This window comes from Ornithodoros turicata, chromosome 1 (genome assembly GCF_037126465.1).
Source record: "Ornithodoros turicata isolate Travis chromosome 1, ASM3712646v1, whole genome shotgun sequence".
In the NCBI taxonomy this organism is placed as follows: Eukaryota; Metazoa; Arthropoda; class Arachnida; order Ixodida; family Argasidae; genus Ornithodoros; species Ornithodoros turicata.
This window is the reverse complement of record NC_088201.1, coordinates 222,331,405-222,348,406: the sequence shown is the minus strand read 5'-3', so window position 1 is coordinate 222,348,406 and position 17,002 is coordinate 222,331,405.

Genomic DNA, 17,002 nt, shown 5'->3' with positions numbered 1-17,002 from the left:
CCATAGAAGCCATCTTAATCTGTAAGTTTGAATTTCAAACACGTCTAGCGTCATTTACTTAATTTCTTTAATGGCTTTTTTCCCCTCTTTATAATTCACTGGCTTGCACTGTGGCATTGAGGAGTGCTCAGTCACCCTCCCAGGTGTATATCGCTCGCTGAGTGACCCCTGGTTTGCCAATCCCGAACGATGCGCAGCTACCCAGGGCTGACGAGCCGCAAACTCGGCGAAACACGTCCTCTGGTGCTGTCGCATCGTTCCATGACGATCTGTTTCCCTACGTGCAGCCGTAGAAACCATCTTATTCTCTAAGTTTGAATTTCAACCACGTCTAGCGTCATTTACTTGTTTTGTTTAATGGCTTTTCCCCTCTTTATAATTCACTGGCTTGCACTATGGCACTGAGGAGTGTTCAGTCACCCTCCCAGGTGTATACCGCTCGCTGAGTGACCCCTGGTTCGCCAATCCCGAACGACGCGCAGCTACCCAGGGTTGACGAGCCGCAAACACGGCGAAACACGTGTCCTCTGGTGCTGTCGCATTGTTCTATGAGTATCTGTTTTTCTACGTGCAGCCATAGAAGCTATCTTAATCTGTAAACTTGAATTTCAAACACGTCTAGCGTCATTTACTTATTTCTTTAATGGTTTTTCCCCTCTTTATAATTCACTGGCTTGCACTGTGGCAATGAGGAGTGCTCAGTCACCCTCCTAGGTGTATATCGCTCGCTGACTGATCCCTGGTTTGCCAATCCCGAACGATGCGCAGCTACCCAGGGCTGACGAGCCGCAAACACGGCCAAACACGTCCTCTGGTGCTGTCGCATCGTTCCATGACGATCTGTTTCCCTACGTGCAGCCGTAGAAACCATCTTATTCTCTAAGTTTGAATTTCAAACAGTCTAGCGTCATTTACTTGTTTTGTTTAATGGCTTTTCCCCTCTTTATAATTCACTGGCTTGCACTATGGCACTGAGGAGTGTTCAGTCACCCTCCCAGGTGTATACCGCTCGCTGAGTGACACCTGGTTCGCCAATCCTGAACGATGAGCAGCTACCCAGGGCTGACGAGCCGCAAACTCGGCGAAACACGTCCTCTGGTGCTGTCGCATCGTTCCATGACGATCTGTTTCCCTACGTGCAGCCGTAGAAACCATCTTATTCTCTAAGTTTGAATTTCAAACACGTCTAGCGTCATTTACTTGTTTTGTTTAATGGCTTTTCCTCCTCTTTATAATTCACTGGCTTGCACTATGGCACTGAGGAGTGTTCAGTCACCCTCCCAGGTGTATACCGCTCGCTGAGTGACACCTGGTTCGCCAATCCTGAACGACGCGCAGCTACCCAGGGTTGACGAGCCGCAAACTTGGCGAAACACGTCCTCTGCTGCTGTCGCATCGTTCCATGACTATCTGTTTCTCTACGTGCAGCCATAGAAGCCATCTTAATCTGAAGTTTGAATTTCAAACGCGTCTAGCGTCATTTACTTATTTCTTAAATGGCTTTTTTCCCCTCTTTATAATTCACTGGCTTGCACTGCGGCATTGAGGAGTGCTCAGTCACCCTCCCAGGTGTATATCGCTCGCTGAGTGACCCCTGGTTTGCCAATCCCGAACGATGCGCAGCTACCCAGGGCAGACGAGCCGTAAACACGGCGAAACACGTGTCCTCTGGTGCTGTCGCATCGTTCGATGAGTGTCTGTTTCTCTACGTGCAGCCATAGAAGCCATCTTAATCTGTAAGTTTGAATTTCAAACGCCTCTAGCGTCATTTACTTAATTTCTTGAATCGCTTTTTCCCCCTCTTTATAATTCACTGGCTTGCACTGTGGCACTGAGGAGTGTTCAGTCACCCTCCCAGGTGTATATCACTCGCTGAGTGACCCCTGGTTTGCCAATCCCGAACGATGCGCAGCTACCCAGGGTTGACGAGCCACAAACACGTGTCCTCTGGTGCTGTCGCATTGTTCCATGAGTATCTGTTTGTCTACGTGCAGTCATAGAAGCCATCTTAATCTGTAAGTTTGAATTTCAAACACGTCTAGCGTCATTTACTTATTTCTTTAATGGCTTTTTGCCCTCTTTATAATTCACTGGCTTGCACTGTGGCATTGAGGAGTGCTCAGTCACCCTCCCAGGTGTATATCGCTCGCTGAGTGACCCCTGGTTTGCCAATCCCAAACGACGCGCAGCTACCCAGGGCTGACCAGCCGCAAACACGGCGAAACACATGTCCTCTGGTGCTGTCGCATCGTTCCATGGGTATCTGTTTCTCTACGTGCAGCCATAGAAGCCATCTTAATTTGTAAGTTTGAATTTCAAACACGTCTAGCGTCATTTACTTAATTTCTTTAATCGCTTTTCCCCCCTCTTTATAATTCACTGGCTTGCACTGTGGCATTGAGGAGTGCTCAGTCACCCTCCCAGGTGTATATCGCTCGCTGAGTGACCCCTGGTTTGCCAATCCCGAACGATGCGCAGCTACCCAGGGCTGGCGAGCCGCAAACACGGCGAAACACGTGTTCTCTGGTGCTGTCGCATCGTTCCATGAGTATCTGTTTCTCTACGTGCAGCCATAGAAGCCATCATAATCTGTAAGTTTGAATTGCAAACACGTCTAGCGTCATTTACCTATTTCTGTAATCGCTTTTCCCTTCTTTATAATTCACTGGCTTGCACTGTGGCATTGAGGAGTGCTCAGTCACCCTCCCAGGTGTATACCGCTCGCTGAGTGACCCCTGGTTTGCCAATCCCGAACGACGCGCAGCTACCCAGGGTTGACGAGCCGCAAACACGGCGAAACACGTGTCCTCTGGTGCTGTCGCATTGTTCCATGAGTATCTGTTTGTCTACGTGCAGCCATAGAAGCCATCTTAATCTGTAAGTTTGAATTTCAAACACGTCTAGCGTCATTTACTTAATTTCTTTAATGGCTTTTTTCCCCTCTTTATAATTCACTGGCTTGCACTGTGGCATTGAGGAGTGCTCAGTCACCCTCCCAGGTGTATATCGCTCGCTGAGTGACCCCTGGTTTGCCAATCCCGAACGATGCGCAGCTACCCAGGGCTGACGAGCCGCAAACTCGGCGAAACACGTCCTCTGGTGCTGTCGCATCGTTCCATGACGATCTGTTTCCCTACGTGCAGCCGTAGAAACCATCTTATTCTCTAAGTTTGAATTTCAACCACGTCTAGCGTCATTTACTTGTTTTGTTTAATGGCTTTTCCCCTCTTATAATTCACTGGCTTGCACTATGGCACTGAGGAGTGTTCAGTCACCCTCCCAGGTGTATACCGCTCGCTGAGTGACCCTGGTTCGCCAATCCCGAACGACGCGCAGCTACCCAGGGTTGACGAGCCGCAAACACGGCGAAACACGTGTCCTCTGGTGCTGTCGCATTGTTCTATGAGTATCTGTTTTTCTACGTGCAGCCATAGAAGCTATCTTAATCTGTAAACTTGAATTTCAAACACGTCTAGCGTCATTTACTTATTTCTTTAATGGTTTTTCCCCTCTTTATAATTCACTGGCTTGCACTGTGGCAATGAGGAGTGCTCAGTCACCCTCCTAGGTGTATATCGCTCGCTGACTGATCCCTGGTTTGCCAATCCCGAACGATGCGCAGCTACCCAGGGCTGACGAGCCGCAAACACGGCCAAACACGTCCTCTGGTGCTGTCGCATCGTTCCATGACGATCTGTTTCCCTACGTGCAGCCGTAGAAACCATCTTATTCTCTAAGTTTGAATTTCAAACAGTCTAGCGTCATTTACTTGTTTTGTTTAATGGCTTTTCCCCTCTTTATAATTCACTGGCTTGCACTATGCACTGAGGAGTGTTCAGTCACCCTCCCAGGTGTATACCGCTCGCTGGGTGACACCTGGTTCGCCAATCCTGAACGATGAGCAGCTACCCAGGGCTGACGAGCCGCAAACTCGGCGAAACACGTCCTCTGGTGCTGTCGCATCGTTCCATGACGATCTGTTTCCCTACGTGCAGCCGTAGAAACCATCTTATTCTCTAAGTTTGAATTTCAAACACGTCTAGCGTCATTTACTTGTTTTGTTTAATGGCTTTTCCCCTCTTTATAATTCACTGGCTTGCACTATGGCACTGAGGAGTGTTCAGTCACCCTCCCAGGTGTATACCGCTCGCTGAGTGACCCCTGGTTCGCCAATCCCGAACGACGCGCAGCTACCCAGGGTTGACGAGCCGCAAACACGGCGAAACACGTGTCCTGTGGTGCTGTCGCATTGTTCTATGAGTATCTGTTTTTCTACGTGCAGCCATAGAAGCTATCTTAATCTGTAAACTTGAATTTCAAACACGTCTAGCGTCATTTACTTATTTCTTTAATGGTTTTTCCCCTCTTTATAATTCACTGGCTTGCACTGTGGCAATGAGGAGTGCTCAGTCACCCTCCTAGGTGTATATCGCTCGCTGACTGATCCCTGGTTTGCCAATCCCGAACGATGCGCAGCTACCCAGGGCTGACGAGCCGCAAACACGGCCAAACACGTCCTCTGGTGCTGTCGCATCGTTCCATGACGATCTGTTTCCCTACGTGCAGCCGTAGAAACCATCTTATTCTCTAAGTTTGAATTCAAACAGTCTAGCGTCATTTACTTGTTTTGTTTAATGGCTTTTCCCCTCTTTAAAATTCACTGGCTTGCACTATGGCACTGAGGAGTGTTCAGTCACCCTCCCAGGTGTATACCGCTCGCTGAGTGACACCTGGTTCGCCAATCCTGAACGATGAGCAGCTACCCAGGGCTGACGAGCCGCAAACTCGGCGAAACACGTCCTCTGGTGCTGTCGCATCGTTCCATGACGATCTGTTTCCCTACGTGCAGCCGTAGAAACCATCTTATTCTCTAAGTTTGAATTTCAAACACGTCTAGCGTCATTTACTTGTTTTGTTTAATGGCTTTTCCCCTCTTTATAATTCACTGGCTTGCACTATGGCACTGAGGAGTGTTCAGTCACCCTCCCAGGTGTATACCGCTCGCTGAGTGACCCCTGGTTCGCCAATCCCGAACGACGCGCAGCTACCCAGGGTTGACGAGCCGCAAACACGGCGAAACACGTGTCCTGTGGTGCTGTCGCATTGTTCTATGAGTATCTGTTTTTCTACGTGCAGCCATAGAAGCTATCTTAATCTGTAACTTGAATTTCAAACACGTCTAGCGTCATTTACTTATTTCTTTAATTGTTTTTCCCCTCTTTATAATTCACTGGCTTGCACTGTGGCAATGAGGAGTGCTCAGTCACCCTCCTAGGTGTATATCGCTCGCTGACTGATCCCTGGTTTGCCAATCCCGAACGATGCGCAGCTACCCAGGGCTGACGAGCCGCAAACACGGCCAAACACGTCCTCTGGTGCTGTCGCATCGTTCCATGACGATCTGTTTCCCTACGTGCAGCCGTAGAAACCATCTTATTCTCTAAGTTTGAATTTCAAACAGTCTAGCGTCATTTACTTGTTTTGTTTAATGGCTTTTCCCCTCTTTAAAATTCACTGGCTTGCACTATGGCACTGAGGAGTGTTCAGTCACCCTCCCAGGTGTATACCGCTCGCTGAGTGACACCTGGTTCGCCAATCCTGAACGATGAGCAGCTACCCAGGGCTGACGAGCCGCAAACTCGGCGAAACACGTCCTCTGGTGCTGTCGCATCGTTCCATGACGATCTGTTTCCCTACGTGCAGCCGTAGAAACCATCTTATTCTCTAAGTTTGAATTTCAAACACGTCTAGCGTCATTTACTTGTTTTGTTTAATGGCTTTTCCCCTCTTTATAATTCACTGGCTTGCACTATGGCACTGAGGAGTGTTCAGTCACCCTCCCAGGTGTATACCGCTCGCTGAGTGACACCTGGTTCGCCAATCCTGAACGACGCGCAGCTACCCAGGGTTGACGAGCCGCAAACTTGGCGAAACACGTCCTCTGCTGCTGTCGCATCGTTCCATGACTATCTGTTTCTCTACGTGCAGCCATAGAAGCCATCTTAATCTGAAGTTTGAATTTCAAACGCGTCTAGCGTCATTTACTTATTTCTTAAATGGCTTTTTTCCCCTCTTTATAATTCACTGGCTTGCACTGCGGCATTGAGGAGTGCTCAGTCACCCTCCCAGGTGTATATCGCTCGCTGAGTGACCCCTGGTTTGCCAATCCCGAACGATGCGCAGCTACCCAGGGCAGACGAGCCGTAAACACGGCGAAACACGTGTCCTCTGGTGCTGTCGCATCGTTCGATGAGTGTCTGTTTCTCTACGTGCAGCCATAGAAGCCATCTTAATCTGTAAGTTTGAATTTCAAACGCCTCTAGCGTCATTTACTTAATTTCTTGAATCGCTTTTTCCCCCTCTTTATAATTCACTGGCTTGCACTGTGGCACTGAGGAGTGTTCAGTCACCCTCCCAGGTGTATATCACTCGCTGAGTGACCCCTGGTTTGCCAAACCCGAACGATGCGCAGCTACCCAGGGTTGACGAGCCACAAACACGTGTCCTCTGGTGCTGTCGCATTGTTCCATGAGTATCTGTTTGTCTACGTGCAGTCATAGAAGCCATCTTAATCTGTAAGTTTGAATTTCAAACACGTCTAGCGTCATTTACTTATTTCTTTAATGGCTTTTTGCCCTCTTTATAATTCACTGGCTTGCACTGTGGCATTGAGGAGTGCTCAGTCACCCTCCCAGGTGTATATCGCTCGCTGAGTGACCCCTGGTTTGCCAATCCCAAACGACGCGCAGCTACCCAGGGCTGACCAGCCGCAAACACGGCGAAACACATGTCCTCTGGTGCTGTCGCATCGTTCCATGGGTATCTGTTTCTCTACGTGCAGCCATAGAAGCCATCTTAATTTGTAAGTTTGAATTTCAAACACGTCTAGCGTCATTTACTTAATTTCTTTAATCGCTTTTCCCCCCTCTTTATAATTCACTGGCTTGCACTGTGGCATTGAGGAGTGCTCAGTCACCCTCCCAGGTGTATATCGCTCGCTGAGTGACCCCTGGTTTGCCAATCCCGAACGATGCGCAGCTACCCAGGGCTGGCGAGCCGCAAACACGGCGAAACACGTGTTCTCTGGTGCTGTCGCATCGTTCCATGAGTATCTGTTTCTCTACGTGCAGCCATAGAAGCCATCATAATCTGTAAGTTTGAATTGCAAACACGTCTAGCGTCATTTACCTATTTCTGTAATCGCTTTTTCCCTTCTTTATAATTCACTGGCTTGCACTGTGGCATTGAGGAGTGCTCAGTCACCCTCCCAGGTGTATATCGCTCGCTGAGTGACCCCTGGTTTGCCAATCCCGAACGATGCGCAGCTACGCAGGGCAGACGAGCCGCAAACACGGCGAAACACGTGTCCTCTGGTGCTGTCGCATCGTTCGATGAGTGTCTGTTTCTCTACGTGCAGCCATAGAAGCCATCTTAATCTGTAAGTTTGAATTTCAAACACCTCTAGCGTCACTTACTTAATTTCTTGAATCGCTTTTTTCCCCTCTTTATAATTCACTGGCTTGCACTGTGGCATTGAGGAGTGCTCAGTCACCCTCCCAGGTGTATATCGCTCGCTGAGTGTCCCCTGGTTTGCCAATCCCGAACGATGCGCAGCTACCCAGGGCTGACGAGCCGCAAACACGGCGAAACACGTGTTATCTGGTGCTGTCGCATCGTTCCATGAGTATCTGTTTCTCTACGTGCAGCCATAGAAGCCATCATAATCTGTAAGTTTGAATTGCAAACACGTCTAGCGTCATTTACCTATTTCTTTAATCGCTTTTTCCCTTCTTTATAATTCACTGGCTTGCACTGTGGCATTGAGGAGTGCTCAGTCACCCTCCCAGGTGTATATCGCTCGCTGAGTGACCCCTGGTTTGCCAATCCGAACGATGCGCAGCTACCCAAGGCTGACGAGCCGCAAACACGGCCAAACACGTGTTCTCTGGTGCTGTCGCATCGTTCCATGAGTATCTGTTTCTCTACGTGCAGCCATATATGCCATCTTAATCTGTAAGTTTGAATTTCAAACACGTCTAGCGTCATTTGCTTATTTCTTTAATGTCTGTTTTCCCCTCTTTATAATTCACTGGCTTGCACTGTGGCATTGAGGAGTGCTCAGTCACCCTCCCAGGTGTATATCGCTCGCTGAGTGACCCCTGGTTTGCCAATCACGAACGATGCGCAGCTGCCCAGGGCTGACGAGCCGCAAACTTGGCGAAACACGTCCTCTGCTGCTGTTGCATCGTTCCATGACTATCAGTTTCTCTACGTGCAGCCATAGAAGCCATCTTAATCTGTAAACTTGAATTTCAAACACGTCGAGCGTCATTTACTTATTTCTTTAATGGCTTTTTCCCCCCTTTATAATTCACTGGCTTGCACTGTGGCATTGAGGAGGGCTCAGTCACCCTCCGAGGTGTATATCGCTCGCTGAGTGACCCCTCGTTTGCCAATCCCGAACGATGCGCAGCTACCCAGGGCTGACGAGCCGCAAACACGGCGAAACACGTGTCCTCTGGTGCTGTCGCATCGTTCCATGAGTATCTCTTTCTCTACGTGCAGCCATGAGAAGCCATCTTAATCTGTAAACTTGAATTTCAAACACGTCCAGCGTCATTTACTTATTTCTTTAATGGCTTTTTCCCCTCTTTATATATATATGCCATTTTTTGCTATATTACTCTATTTTCAGCACACGGTTCCTTTGTTACCGGTTTTAATCGCTTATTTTGGGTTTTGCTAAAATTTCACCGTCTTTTTGGGGCTTAGCCAAAACCACGTAGTGCAGAAGCAACAATACCACGCGGTCTACATGCAATAACGCTTTCACGTGCTCGTTCAGATTTATGCTACTGTCATCGAAGCCTTATGATATTGGCGCGAGATGACTCTACATGGTATAAAGAAGGAACTGTAAAATTGAGACCACCATAATATAGCCAGCCTCATGACCTCCCAGACCTGTCCTTCAGGAGCCCTTTAGGACATAGAAGGATCTATACTCCTGGGTTTATCCTCACAGCCTCCCAAAGTCGTCCTTTGGTACGCCCACAGGACGTTCTTATGGTTGATGTGAACACGCTCCTCGGTCCCATTTTGATACTTCAGGGACATCTTGGTGATCCATTTCGACATCCCGGGGACATCCTCGTCGTTTCTGTGAGACATTCGACGGAGGTCTCTGGGACAACAGGGGGTTGTTTGGTGTCACTGTGCATCCCATTCATCCATAGACCATCCCATAATATTTAAAAAAAGTGGCAAGTAGGCATGGAATACAGTTCGTATATGCGGCTATGACAAAGCAGCAGGTCGTTTGTGCATGATTCAACCGCCCAAGTCTGGAAGTGTGGAAGGAAATTGTGGCATTCGTCACAGGGAAGCGCGTTTTGAGCATCAGAAGTGTGCGGTTTACTCCATTCCTCTAGATTACGGGCGATAATAGATCAGGCAGTCGCGAAGGTGAATCTTTGTGAGGTTGCACGAAAACACTGCATCACTCAGCAGGACACCCTCTGGGCCGATACAGCTGCATTGTCGCGATGGTGACAGTCACCCATTATGGGGTCGAACAGCGCTACTGTTCAAACAGAGAGAGCAAATAAGCAGGGAAATCATGGATGCCTTTTATTTTCTCGGAATACGGCACCGCGCGGTGCGTCAGTACCCCTAGCACTCTTAGAAAAAAAAATCAAGATGTAGTAACCGACTCAACAACAACTTTATTACAACATGATGTCTGGCGAGTTTTATCGCCAGTGGCGATACTCTACCCCATTGCTGGTGGTGATGCGGGGAATGAAATAATGAGCCCTTTCACCGACTCTTGCCACCTGGAGCACTAGGAGAACAAGATTCGTACAAGCGTACGTATTATCTGCGCAAGAGTTAACAACATCCAAGCGTCCTCACTCGTAACGTGGTTTCTCAGGTGAATGCTGCTCCATAATTTGCGAAGGCGCTGATTATTATATCAGTATCTGTTTCGATCCAAATGCAAGACTCTCCCACGTGGCAACTAATGTGCATGAGCTTTCTTCTCTCGTCCACACGCACACGTTTTTGTGAATATGAGCTTTGAATATACATTCTTTATGTGCAGTTAAGGGTAACCGGAGTTGGGCGAAAATTATTAGTACTGGGCGCGAGTATTACAAAGTTGGTACTTATACAAATAGTAATTTCAAAAGAATGGTGTTGTCGGATACACGAACAATGGGCATTGTATAACTATGAATTATCTTAAATTGCAGTGCTAATATTCCAGTTCAGTTTAAACTCGAACCGCCGAAGTCTTGTTATCCTAAATTGTGTATTACTTGGTGATCATGTGAGAAAACTGTTTACGTCACATATATGACATTGGAGAATATGTATATGAGTAAACGCGAGTCCAGGCCAGCTTCAGACACGATATGAACGAAACTCAACCAACGATCGATTCACGAAGTGCAAGCACTTCTCCGAACCTGGAAGGCACGTGGCAGCTCAGAGTGACGTGTATGGATCCGGTTAACAGCCGTCGTCACGGCGAAGGCAAAAGGCTGGCGGTACTCTGAAACTTGTTTTTCAAGTGCTTTATTACCACCACGGCTGCAGCACTCCTTGCGGGAGGGTATAACGAGAATGTTTGGCTCCATGATTGGGCCGCGCAATCGTTCGGTCGAACATACACAAGGTGGTGCGTGACCTCGCTTTGCAGCCAGGGTACGCAAGTTTATTACGTGACTCAACGATATTTTTTTTCCAAGAAACGGCATCAGCCTATTTGATTAGTGATTTCATTAGCAAACATAGCCAGCACCGTTGTATGTTCATCTAAAATGTCACTGTGTCCATTAGTACAAAGAGGATATCTCCGAACCCTCTGGTTCGTGCCTAGAACTACTTGCACCAGTGCCCAAAACCGAATCTCACGTAACTTGCAAAGTGGCTTATTACACGAAGAGGACCTCAGACTTGGCGGCGTCGCAGAGTATTTAACAGTATGCGTTCATGTGGCAAATGTCTCGGACATTTGGCGGTAATCTGCAGCACCTTTCCTCAGTCTAACATCTGTTCTTTGTGTGCGGTGTTGCTCGCGAAGTTTGAATGTTTGAAAGCGTGGTTGACTGATGATCGCTCGATGATAGCCCGATTCTTATTTCCTCGTTTTATGATCCGTAACAACCTGCAAGCGAAAATTTCCCTGAGATGATACGACTGTGCTTTGATCGAAATGTGAAAAAAAAAGCCAACAAGAAAAAGAAATCATGAATTGCGTATGCATGCATCAAGGTAAAAACGTAAAGAAGAATAATACGACAGCACATTGCGAGGAAGTCGGTCTGTTCGCAGCTCAAGCGCTGTACACTCTCGGACGATATATTTGTGCATTTGAATGGTGTACATATCACACCGAGGACGGCAAAGTTAGGACCCACGTCCAGGGCTGAACAGTACCTCTCTGTCAAAGGGATTAAACTCCACACATTTGTGGACTAGCATTTGCATTAACATTAGCATTAGCATTAACATTAGCATTAACATTACCACCCCGAAAAGTACTTCCATCGACGCTCGGTGGGAGTCAGGCTCTTCAAATTTCAAGAATCGTATTTATGATTCCACCTTCGTTTTCAAGTGAGATATATTCAGTTTGTGTAAATAATTGTGGGAATACCACAAGCCTGAAATTCATTTGGTTGCGAAGTCTCCCTTTAAGGCCATCCTCCATGGAGCAAATGTTTTTTTAACAAAGTTCAGGCGGGAGACTCTCACGCGCGTTCCGACGCTAATTGTTCGCCTGCACCAACGCCATGGGGCGAAAAACCATAGAAAAACAAGCACACAGCGTCGGAAAGTCTTGCTGCGATATCAGTGTGTTGAGAGTACGAAGTGAAAGCTTAGTGAAATCTGTAGACCGAGAAATGTATTTAATGTCGCGAGTTTTGCAACTGGAAAGCGAAAGGAAACCATAATTGCTCACAGATCATGCCTGGCATTCCTACGGTGCGGTCTGCGAGACAGCGAGCAGACGACGGCACCCCATAGCAAGACGGCGACTCACGAGTGCAGACGATAAGCCAGCGTAGCTGTTACCCTATAGTATCTGGAGGAGATTGGTAGCATAAGAGCGCTTTGATTGGCGGACCTCGTGTTCATCCGCAGTTGACGGCGGCCTATGTGAGGCCGACAACGGCGAGCCCGTGCACCAGGACCAGCACAACCACGCTTCCGAAATCGCGGTCGCTTGGCGAAAATATCATTCATGGGCAGATCGGCGGAAAAAGCCATCTGGAAAGCATTTGGGGATTGGTTAGACAATCCGCCCAGCAATCGGGAGGTGCGTGCTTCAGATCGAGCCGATGTCTGGCTTTTACGACAACTGCCATATTCAAGAAAATGTTGTGCTCATCTTCGCAAGCGCTATACCAAATAAATTAACAAGATCATCATCAACTGGAATGTCGCTGTTGTATTTATGTGTTCAGACGTCGCTGAGCGTCCGTTCTGATTGCCCATTCGTACCAGTGCTTCGTCTCGTCCAGCCTTTTATCTATCCTTGGCACGGGGTTTTATCCCTTTTAGTTATCAACAAACCAAACAGTCCAGCTTTTATCCCTCTTTAATTCATTCGGCATGAGTCGTCGTGGAGGATCAATTGTTTTTGTCAATTATGCTAATGCAGTCACCAGTTTTAGCCCCAGGTATTGAAGACCTTCAAGATTGTACAACGCAAAAAAAAAAAAAAACAGAAGAAGAACGAAGCGTGCGCATATCGACGTAGCCGCCACAGGAGCGACATTATGGGTTTAGGAAGTGCGGGGTACTTACAGTGATACATAATTCACGACAGTCACGTGCCTGCAGAAGTGGGCAACAAGACGCAAATTCTACGCAACATCATATGCGAATGGGTGTAGGGAATGCAGATCTCTCAATCCTCCTCCTTTCCACGCTTGTGAAGGACGTACATTGGCGAGGTTCAAATAACTGGAAAACACGTTTAACCCGCAAACGTATCATTTGCTTTTGCACTTCACAAATCTATATCAGGATGACACACTCGACACCACAGTCGCAACGATAACTTGGGACCTTTTACTAAGCACTGCATCTCCTGGAGTATTTAATACGTTTAATAATTCGATTGATTACAGTCCACCCCATGTCTGAGACATGATATTTCTCCCATTCACGCGTGGCTTTTCCACACGGTTGTTTCGTGTGGACCCCTTGCCCATTTTACTTTTTAAAGTCTCCCTATGTAATAAACTAGTGTTTGTACCTTCCCTAAAATCTGTTTTTGCGTCTTTGTTTGAACTTATATATATATATATATATCTGTAACTCAAACATCGCCATGCCAGTACTGGACAGCTGTTTCGGCCTTCTTGGACCTCATCAGCAGTACGCAGGCAGGCAACGTTTGAGTGGATGGCGTCAGAAGGTCACGTAAACGTGACCTTCTGACGTCTGAGGTCTTCTGAGGACTTCTGACGTCTGAGGTCCAAGAAGGCCGAAACAGCTGTCCAGTACTGGCATGGCGATGTTTGAGTTACAGACATATGCTATACGTGCAGCCAAAGAGCTCCGGCTATTTTTTTCCTATTATATCTATATCTATATATATATATATATATATATATATATATATATACGTATATTACGAATATTACGGCTGCGTGTTGTTCACAGACTAGTCTACACAGTGATAGTGATACATGACCTAGAAGATAGGTTGCTTATGCATCGTTTATTGCAACTACTCTCTGCTAGCATCACTCATTTGGACTCCCGTTACTTTATTCGTGCAAGGGATTGCGAGAACAATATTTCCACGTAAAATACAATGCACGCCACGCAATACAAACGCATGTGCGGAAGAGACACGCACGGACAGCAAACATAACTTTATTTTTATTTATTTAATATCGTGTTAGCGCCGCGAAACAAGTGTGGCTATGAGCGGCGAACTGACGTGGGCAGATGGAGAGAGGACAGCAGGAAGCAGTGGGGAACATGGGGGCTAGTACGCGTCGTGGGTCAACTGTGTCGACATTTGTCAGGAAAGTCTTCGGAGAATCTTGGCAGAACCTCAGACAGTGCAGCCGGTATCACCTTCCAGTCTCGTCGTGGAAAGCAATCATCCTAACCACTATGCTATGGGAGCTGGAGGCAAAAATAACGTGTCTGAGAACACCTGGAAGAAGCACACGCAGATGCTGCATCAGACATTATCTTCACGGAGCTCAGCGATCGGATCTTATGAAAGGAAATCTCATGACCGTCAAAATGTACGTCGAATAACTTGCGTAAAATAAACGGGGTGGACTGTAATAGATCGGATTATTGCATGTATTAAATACTCCAGAAGATGCAATCCTGGGTAAGAGGTCCCAAGGTACCTTTGTGTCTACGGTGTCGAATGTGTTGCCCCATATGATTATCGTCCACATAGAGCTGTGGAGGGCAAAACGGACTTCCTTTCCAGTTATTTGAAGCTCACCCATGGCAAGTACGTCCTTCACGAGCGTGGAGATGGGAAGGATAGATGTGGTCATTCCATAGACCTATAAGCACAGGATATTGCGCAAAACCATATAATACAGACAATTTACACAGACTATATATAACAGACTATTCTATTACCAACTTCTCCAGGCATGCCACTGTGTTGAATCCTCAATCGCCGTAAGTACCACGCACTTACTAAATCGATAACGTCTGGCTGGTATGTCGATATGTTGTCCGCGGTCGTTTATTTGATTTTTTTGTGTTGCGCACTTTTGAAGTTTTTTTTATAGATGAAGCTAAACTTGCATCTGCGTTAGAATAATTGACAGAAACAATTGATCCTCCACGACGACTCATGTGGAAACGAAAATATGCTAAGGAGTGAAAAATTGGGTCGTTTCGTTCTTCATAAAGAAGAGCGATAAATCCCCGTACCAACTAGAGACAAAGGTCGGAACGAGGATGGACGTCCAGCAAAGATCGTTTTCTTGTTTAAATTTTCAAAGTCAAAATTGTACATCATTATTACCTAAAAACCTATAAAAGTAAAATATGCCCTTTCTAGTTGCAGTGCCCGTAGCTTTGAATTGGTTAATAGTTGTTCAGTATGCCTTCGGGAAACCTCAGGTACATTTTGTGATTTGGCTCCACGTTTACATATGTGTGAACTGTGCTGCTTATAATGGTTAAGTTTGCAAAAGGAAAATTAGCTTATTAGAATTAAGATTACACATCTTCCATTGTGGTTATGCGTGGTGTTCATACTCATTGTGTATTGGTTAAACATTTCTATTGACAGTTGTGTAATTCGCTTCTCCGAAAATCTGATTGCCTGTTAGGATTTAGCTCATGATCGTTTGTGTGCCGTGTGTTACGAGGACTGCGGGATTAGAATTGTAGACTCCGACTGCACGCCATGCTCGAAAAATCCCCCATTTGCATCGCAGCATATGATATTAGACTCCTTTCAACATATATTGTCAAAAGATGCTATAGACATTCTTTTAATTATACATTTGCGGTTGCGCCAGAATAAGAGAACTGTTCCAGATGTTTGAGAAATGAAATATGAGAAGCTTTTTCACGAAAGATTATAGATCCTCTTTTGTATAGAAAGATTAATGATTCATGCCTCTAAATTTCAATGACTGATTCTTCCCCTGCAGTTCTATCCTTCGGATCCTTCAATCTCTTAATGATGTTTCCTTTCCTTGTATGAAGATTATTGGATGGCGTAGAAGAGAGTATTCGATGATAATAGACCGCGGTCCACCACAGTTGATATGTTCGTCGAGTTTCAATAAGTGATGATGCATCGGTCCTTGTGCAACAATACTGACCTTCTGCTCATTCGACGTCATTCTAAGACTGTTAGAATAAAATAATTGTGTTGTCGTGGTATTGAAACATAACACGTGATAAGATTTTCTATGTAGTTTCCATGTCAGTGGTTAGATGTAATTTCAACAAATCCGTAATAAATCGTGCGATGCAGACCGCTGGTATATGACAGTTTGATCCCATTTCTTTGTTCGTGAATGCAATGCCCATTGCAATGATTACATTTACATCTGGTCTAGAGTACTTCAGTTCTTCTCCAGCCAGCCTCAAAAACTTCACCATCAACCGTATAGTGGTCGTTGCGATGTTGACGTGCAAATGCAAAATGCAAATGTTGTAGGTTCGACATCAAAATCCCTGCACCTTCAATTCTGTAATTTGTACCATATATCCGAATACCACAATGTCAGGACGTAATGAAATCCGCTGATAATAGAATCATTTCGCGGCTCTTCTTTTTCCAAACAGATTTTTATCATGGCCTCCCATGACTCAGGGTGACGTGTACAAAATCCGCCCATCTCTTCGCTGATGCTTCCTATCTGCTGTGTTTTCAAGTGCGCGGCTAGATTTAATTAAGAGCACATCTATGCTCATTTTATTTTTAAAGATTTGTTAAGCTATATCGTTTAGAAATGTTATTAGTTATAGATTGAGAAGTACCCGCCAAAAAGGACTCGTTACTAGCTAAGTTCCCTAGACTCGTTCCGGTTCCGGTTACGACCGTACAAGTTACCGCGTGGAAAATGTAACTATGTTTATAACGAAGTTCTTCAGCCTGAAACGTAACTGGCAGTTACGGAGTTACTTAAAAAAGAACGAGTTACGTCCATGTTACTTCGGACACAGTGTAATGCCACACAGGTGCAGCGTGCGTGAGCAGTTGAGTTAGACCTTGAGGAACTTGAAGGAACTTGGTACTTAGCTTAAGTTACTCTGGCAAAGTTACCTAAACAGAAACGAGTTCCTCTGAAAGTTACGACGGGGCAAGAGTACCCAGTTAAGTTACAAGTTACCAAAAAAGGATCTCAGTTACAGGAACGAGTTACTTGCAACGAGTTACCTCGACCTCTGTTATTAATATCCATTCGTGTCGCCATCAGAATTATGGAAACTGATGTACAAAAATGATTTCATTTTTAAGAAAAGAAACGTGTGT